General features: G+C 42.7%; 1 non-coding gene across 1 annotated transcript; it reads left to right on the top strand.

Moving 5' to 3' along the window:
* The first annotated feature begins 966 nt into the window (after positions 1-966).
* LOC138088032 (U6 spliceosomal RNA) lies at positions 967-1,073 on the top strand. The gene has a single exon (XR_011145626.1). It is a non-coding gene; the product is annotated as a U6 spliceosomal RNA (small nuclear RNA).
* The last annotated feature ends 6,598 nt before the right edge of the window (positions 1,074-7,671 follow it).

The raw sequence follows: 7,671 nt of genomic DNA, 5'->3' as shown, positions 1-7,671 counted from the left end.
GTACTCCAACACAGCATTGGCATGATGTTAAACGAAACAAAAGAAAAGCAATGCCTACTTGATTCCCTCCAGTCTCCCTGACTGGAGCTACTATCCCATCCCTGGAGCCTAAACAGGCTTGGTTTCCACTGTTGGACTGGGGTGGGATGGAGACGGCCTGATAGGGTGCCCTTCACTGAGCACTTTTTAAACCTCTACTGTCTGCTTGGCTCTGGCTGGGATCAGAGCTCAGAGCTGGATCAAGTCCTCGAGGATCTTGGAGGCAATAGTCACCTAGCTTCCATTTTTCCTGGTGCTGGGGTTCCCAGCTCAAGTCTCCTTACTCAGTGTAGCCTCCTGGGCACCTTAGCCCCCTCAGCTGGGTGCTGTGGCCCCCACTGGGATTCATCTAGGGGTTAAGGGTGCGATGTTTTAGAGAGAAGAAGTACTGGGACACAAGCCTTTTTGTGTTTGCGCAAGCACATTCCACTCTACTTCACAGCCCAGGAAGTCAACTTTCCCTAAGGCTCTGTTTGCCGCCGCAGGAACCAAAAGTGTGCTTGGGAAAGTGCTGCCGCCTTGAGGACCTTTTCTGTAACTGCAACTTGACCACTGGCGCTTTACTGGCACCTCTAACTTACAAGGTCTGGTGGTGTTGGTTTAGCCGCTAAGTCGTGTCGGGCTCTTGCGACCCCATGGACTGTAGCCTGCCAGGCTTCTCTGTCCATGGGATTCTCCAGGCAAGAATAGTGGAGTGGGTTGCCATTTCCTTCTCCAAAGGATCTTCCCAACCCAGGAATCGAACCCTGGTCTCCTGCATTGCAGGCAGATTCTTTACCGACTGAACTATGAGGGAAGCCCTGGGGCACTGTTAATGACAGCTGCCCTCAGGAAATGTCCTGGGGCAGGGATTTACAAACAATGGACTAGCTAAAAGCCCCTTGCCACTGGTAAATTTTTCTCACACTCTTTAAACAGAAATTTATAGTGCTCGCCTCGGCAGCACATATACTAAAATTGGAACGATACAGAGAAGATTAGCATGGCCCTTGCGCAAGGATGACACGCAAATTCGTGAAGCGTTCCATATTTTTCATACGGATAGCTAACAAACACATGAAAAGATGCTCAACATCACTCATTATTAGAGAAATGCAAATCAAAACCACAATGAGGTACCACTTCACACCAGTCAGAATGTCTGCGATCCAAAAATCTGCAAGCAATAAATGCTGGAGAGGGTGTGGAGAAAAGGGAACCCTCCTACACTGTTGGTGGGAATGCAAACTAGTACAGCCACTTTGGAGAACAGTGTGGAGATTCCTTAAAAAATTGCAAATAGAACTACCTTATGACCCAGCAATCCCACTGCTGAGCATACACACCGAGGAAACCAGAATTGAAAGAGACACGTGTACCCCAATGTTCATCGCAGCACTGTTTATAATAGCCAGGACATGGAAACAACCTAGATGTCCATCAGCAGATGAATGGATAAGAAAGCTGTGGTACATATACACAATGGAGTATTACTCAGCCATTAAAAAGAATACATTTGAATCAGTTCTAATGAGATGGATGAAACTGGAGCCGATTATACAGTGTGAAGTAAGCCAGAAAGAAAAACACCAATACAGTATACTAACACATATATATGGAATTTAGAAAGATGGCAATGACGACCCTGTATGCAAGACAGCAAAAAAGACACAGATGTGTATAACGGACTTTTGGACTCAGAGGGAGAGGGAGAGGGTGGGATGATTTGGGAGAATGGCATTGTATCATGTAAGAATCGAATCGCCAGTCTATGTCCGACGCAGGATACAGCATGCTTGGGGCTGGTGCACGGTGATGACCCAGAGAGATGTTATGGGGAGGGAGGTGGGAGGGGGGTTCATGTTTGGGAATGCATGTACACCCGTGGTGGATTCATGTCAATGTATGGCAAAACCAATACAGTATTGTAAAGTAAAATAAAGTAAAAATTAAAATTAAAAATAAAAAAGAAATTTATATAAAATACCACACTGCCTCATGGGACAAGATGCTCAGCATTTCTAACTACTGCAGGAATGCCAAACAAAATGACAACTAGAAATCAAATCCCACCATTCACAATGGGGATCCTCACAAGTTCACAAACAATAAACGCAGGAGAGAGCCTGGAGGAAAGGGAACACCCCACACTGCCACTGGGAATGTACATTGGCAATATCCTCTATAAGGGAGTCTCCACACGCCAGAAAAAAGTATCAAGAGAGCTAAACCTAGAATCTGAATTCATATTTTCATAAAGGAAGTATAGAAAATAAGATTCTCACATATGGAAATACGCACCCATATTTCAAACAGAAAATACAAAAATTTGATTTTCTTATATGGAAATATACACCCAAATTTTCATACAGGAAACAGAAAATTCGATTTTCTTTTATGGAAATATGCACCCACATTTCCATATATAACACAGAAAATTTTATTTTCATATATGGATATAGGTACCCATGTGTTCTTACATGATATGTAGAAAATTCTATTTCTATATATGGAAATGTCCACTCACATTTCATATATGAAATATAGAAAAGATTGAAATAATGCCAGTTTCAGCAACATAATCCTGGAGGTTGTCAAAGGGAAGTAAGTCAGAAACACAAAGACAAATACCATACGATGTCACCTATATGTGGAAAGTAAAATATGACCCAAATGACTTCATCTATGAAAGAGAAACAGATTCACAGATATCGAGAACTAATAGGGAAAGCAGAAGTGGGAGAGGCAAGATCAGGGTAGGGGATTAAGAGATACAAACCATGTAGAAAATATTTTCTATGTAGAAAATAAATAAGCTACAAGGATATAGTATACAGCAGAGGGAAATATGCCCTTTTTTTTGTAATAACTTTCAATGGACTCAGTTCAGTTCAGTTCAGTTCAGTTCAGTCGCTCAGCCATGTCCGATTCTTTGCGACCCCATGAATTGCAGCACGCCAGGCCTCCCTGTCCATCACCAACTCCCGGAGTTCACTCAGACTCACGTCCATTGAGTCAGTGATGCCATTCGGCCATCTCATCCCTAGGGTTCCTAAAAACATTGAATCACTAGGTTGTACACTCAAGACAATACAGTAATGTAAATTAACTGTAATTCATTAAAAAAAAACAGTTGATGGCTAGCTACAAACAGAAAAAACAATAGAAAAAAATAAGGAAAATAAAAACGGGAAATTTTTTAAAATAGAAGATTTAATTAAGAAACTAATCATTACGTGATTTTTAAAAATCACATAAAGTAGATTTACTCTTTACTTTAAACGGAAAGTTGCTCAGTCGTGTCTGACTCTTTGCGACCCCATGGTCTGTAGCCTACCAGGCTTCTCAGTCCATGGGATTTTCCAGGCAAGAGTACTGGAGTGGGTTGCCATTTCCTTCTCCAGGGGATCTTCCCAACCCAGGGATCAAACCCGGGTCTCCCGCATTGTAGGCAGATGCTTTACCCACTGAGCCACTTTCACTCTTTATTTTTGCTTCACAAAGTGAAAGTGTCTGACTCTTTGTGACCCCATGAACTGTACCCTACCGGCTCCTCTGTCCATGGGATTTTCCAGGCAATAATACTGGAGTGGATTGCCATTTCCTTCTCCAGGGGATCTTCGCAAACCAGGGATTGAACCCTGGTCTCCCACATTGTAGACAGACACTTTTTACCATCTGAGCCACCAGGGAAGTCCCTGCAAAGAACTAGTCAAATCAAGCCAATTAGTCTAACTACAGGATATAGGTTTTTTCGCTTGCTTTGTTCTCTAAAAAACACTTTACTTAATGATATTTTTGATGCTGACATTTTGATTTCAGTTCAGAATGCCCTAATGAAGAAGTGACTTAGAAGTCTTCTTTCAAATGCAAGACTTTAATGCCCATTAAGATGAAAGTGAAAGTGAAAGTGGAGTGTGAAAAAGTTGGCTTAAAGCTCAACATTTAGAAAACCAAGATCATGGCATCTGGTCCCATCACTTCATGGGAAATAGATGGGGAAACAGTGGAAACAGTGTCAGACTTTAATTTTTTAGGCTCCAAAATCACTGCAGATGGTGATTGCAGCCATGAAATTAAAAGACGCTTACTCCTTGGAAGAAAAGTTATGATCAACCTAGATAGCATATTGAAAAGCAGAGACATTACTTTGCCAACAAAGGTCCGTCTAGTCAAGGCTATGGTTTTTCCTGTGGTCATGTATGGATGTGAGAGTTAGCTTTTGAACTGTGGTGTTGGAGAAGACTCTTGAGAGTCCCTTGGACTGCAAGGAGATCCAACCAGTCCATTCTGAAGGAGATCAGCCCTGGGATTTCTTTGGAGGGAATGATGCTGAAGCTGAAACTCCAGTACTTTGGCCACTTCCTGCGAAGAGTTGACTCATTGGAAAAGACTGATGCTGGGAGGAACTGGGGGCAGGAGGAGAAGGGGACGACAGAGGACAAGATGGCTGGATGGCATCATGGACTCGATGGACGTGAATCTGAGTGAACTCCGGGAGTTGGTGATAGACAAGGAGGCCTGGCGTGCTACGATTCATGGGGTTGCAAAGAGTCAGACATGACTGAGCGACTGAACTGAACTGAAGATGTTAAGAGAGTATACTTGGTTTAGAAGACTTAAGTAAAATGGCACAGTGATTTTCGTTATGGTCCCTAGACTGGTACGTGCAAATCTACTAAATTAGAACTGCGGTGACCCAGGACGAAAGAGCAGATAAAACCAAGGAGGATCTTGGAATGCAGAAAAGGAAAAACCAGACCCTTATTGTCCTTCTCTCCCCTATGTTATAACTATTAATGGATTTCAGGTCCTCCTGAGCAGTATAACCTGTCTCCCCCCCTACCCCTTAGGGAGAAGGTATTTGCCTTTCTCTTCCCCCACCCAGTATACGTGCCTCATCCAATCAGCAAATGACCTGCAAGACCCCTGTCCCACTCCTTGCACCCTGGCTATAAAAGTGGACTAAGGACCCCTGCTCAATGGCGGTTCTCCCTTGAGCTGCCCCGCTGTTCTAACAGCGTCTCCCACTCACTGCCCTCATTCTGTCTCATGTCTGGAAATTCTTTTCCAGCCCGTGCCCGGACCACGACAAGAACCTCTGGTCCTACAGTCTGACAATGTGAGTTAATAAGCTGTCAACTAAAAAATATAGTCACAATCTGAAAGTACAGTTATTTTATTTGGTTGGAATGTTTAGGACTCCGAGCATGGGAGACAGCATCTTAGAAGCTTTGAGGAAACTGCTCCAAGGAGGCACAGGGGAAGTCAGGCTATATACAAGTTTGCAACAAAGGGAGCAGGCAGTCTGAACAGCAAAGATCAGGTATCAAGCTAAGGAATTTAGCATTCTGTGCACGGAAGATGCGGCCCTCGTTCCTTTCATATGCACCTCGGCTATTCTGTCTCATTCATCTTGCTTCTTGCCTTCCCCCAGCTCCTCAGCAAAACGGTGTTGGAATCCAACACACACTGCAGGATCACAGTTTGGGGGGCTCGCATTCACATTTGGAGGCCAGAAGTCACTGACGGCTGGGATATTTCTTGCTTATTAATATGGCAGGAGATATTTTCATTTCACAAAGCCGTCCAGGTGATTCTGAAGCACATTGAAGTTTTAGAGCTATTGCCCTAAATCACCCTAATCACCCTATCACCCTTATCAGGTGAAACTCATGATTTATCAATAGAAAGTTGTAAGAATAGTGTCACTATAAGTTATAGTAAAATGTGGATTCTCTTCTTTAAAGAACAATAGCAAAGGAGTTCACTTTGCAAATGTATATACCCATATTTTCATACATGAATTATAGGAAATTCTACTTTCATATATGAAATATGCCCCAATATTTTCATACATGATATATAAGAAATTCTATTTTCATGTATAAAATATGCCCCCATATTTTATACATAAAAAATAGGAAATCTACTTTCATTATGAAATATGTCCCCATATTGCCATACATGAAATATAGAAAATTCTTCTTTCATGTATGAAATGTGCCCCATATTTTCATATATGAAAAATAGAAAATTCTATTACCATATATGGAAATCTGCCCCCATATTTTCATATATGAAATACAAAAAAGTCCATATTTCATATATGAAATATACACCTATATTATCATACATGAAATATAGAAAATTCTATTTTCATATATGAAGTATGTACCTGACTTGGGCCTCTGTTCCATCCCTGGAATCTGGGCAGTCATGGTTTTAATGGTTGGACTGTGATGGGGTTGAAACGACCAGACAGAGTGCCCTTAATTAAGTGACCTGTTACCTCTACTGTCTGGTTTAATCTGGCTGGGACCACAGTTCCTAGTGCCCAGAGGATGGTATCCTGACCCTCTGGCTTTGAGGACCTCGGAAAAGTCATGAAGCCTCCAGGTCTCCTGGTGTTGGGGTCCCCAGCTCAAGCCTAGAGAATGCAGCCTCCTTGCTGAGAGGGCAGTCTCCTAGACACCTTAGGCATCCTCAGCTGGGTGCTGCGGCCCTGGTTGGGATTAGTCTGGGGTTGGAGCTGTGAAGCTTTAGGGGAAGAAGCAGTGAGACACAAGCCTCTTTAAGTGTTGCTCAGGCACATTCCACTTGAATTCACAGCGGGGGAGGCCCACTTTCCCTGATGCTCCGGTTGCCCCAGGAACCAGGATTGGGCAAAAAAAAGTGTTGCCACCTTGTGGATATTTTCTGTAACTACAACTTGACCACCAAGGGCTTACCGGCACCTCTAATTCACAAGGCCTGAAGTTCTGTTAATGACAGCTGTCCTTAGGAAAGGGCATTGCAGAAACAAATTCCAAACACAACCAACATTCAAGTCGGTTTCAAGTATATTTCAATATATATACAGAAATCTGTGACTGTAATAGATAATCCAAAAGGATTACCTCCTACCTTCCTTCCTTCCATATATACACAGAAATCTGTATCTCTAACAGATGCTCAAGGACTTGATGTTCACAACGTGGAATTTGCTCAACCTTCTGCAATAACCTCTACGGCAAAAGAAAGCAAAAAAGAACAGATACACTGTATGTAAGAGTCAAAACTGAATCAGGCAATTGTACACCAATGGCAAACACAAAACTGCAAATCGACTATATTCCAACATAGCACTGGCATGAGATTAAAGACAAGGGGGAAAAGCAATGCCTAGTTTATTCCCTGAAGCCTTCCCAGTTAGGCTGTATTCCATTTCTGGAGTCTAAGCAGGCATGTGCCTCATGTCTGGACTGGGGTGGGATCAAGACAACCAAAATTTTAAAAGAAGTGGGTAACCCTGCAATTTCGGCCCCACTACATACAATGAGCAACAGGCAATCAAGCTAATTGTAGAAGCACAGGTGAATGTATATCGACGACAGGGGGCATATACACCATGCGATATTTCTCAACCATAAACCAGTAGGAAAGAATGCCAAGTCTGGCCACAGGAAAGAAAGCAGACGATCATTCTGAGTGAAGTAAGGGAGACAGCGAGATTCAAGTATCATATGATATCACTCCTAGGTGTAACCTAAAGATGGATAAAAATGAACTTGTCGCCTGGAGAGACAGCCTCACAGACTTAGAAAATAAGCTTTCAGTCACTGAGATATAAAGATGTGTGGTGTGAAGAAATGAGCTGCTTCAGAGTAATAT

Source organism: Capricornis sumatraensis, chromosome 10, assembly GCF_032405125.1.
Source record: "Capricornis sumatraensis isolate serow.1 chromosome 10, serow.2, whole genome shotgun sequence".
In the NCBI taxonomy this organism is placed as follows: domain Eukaryota; kingdom Metazoa; phylum Chordata; class Mammalia; order Artiodactyla; family Bovidae; genus Capricornis; species Capricornis sumatraensis.
This window is presented reverse-complemented; position numbering and strand designations above follow the sequence as displayed.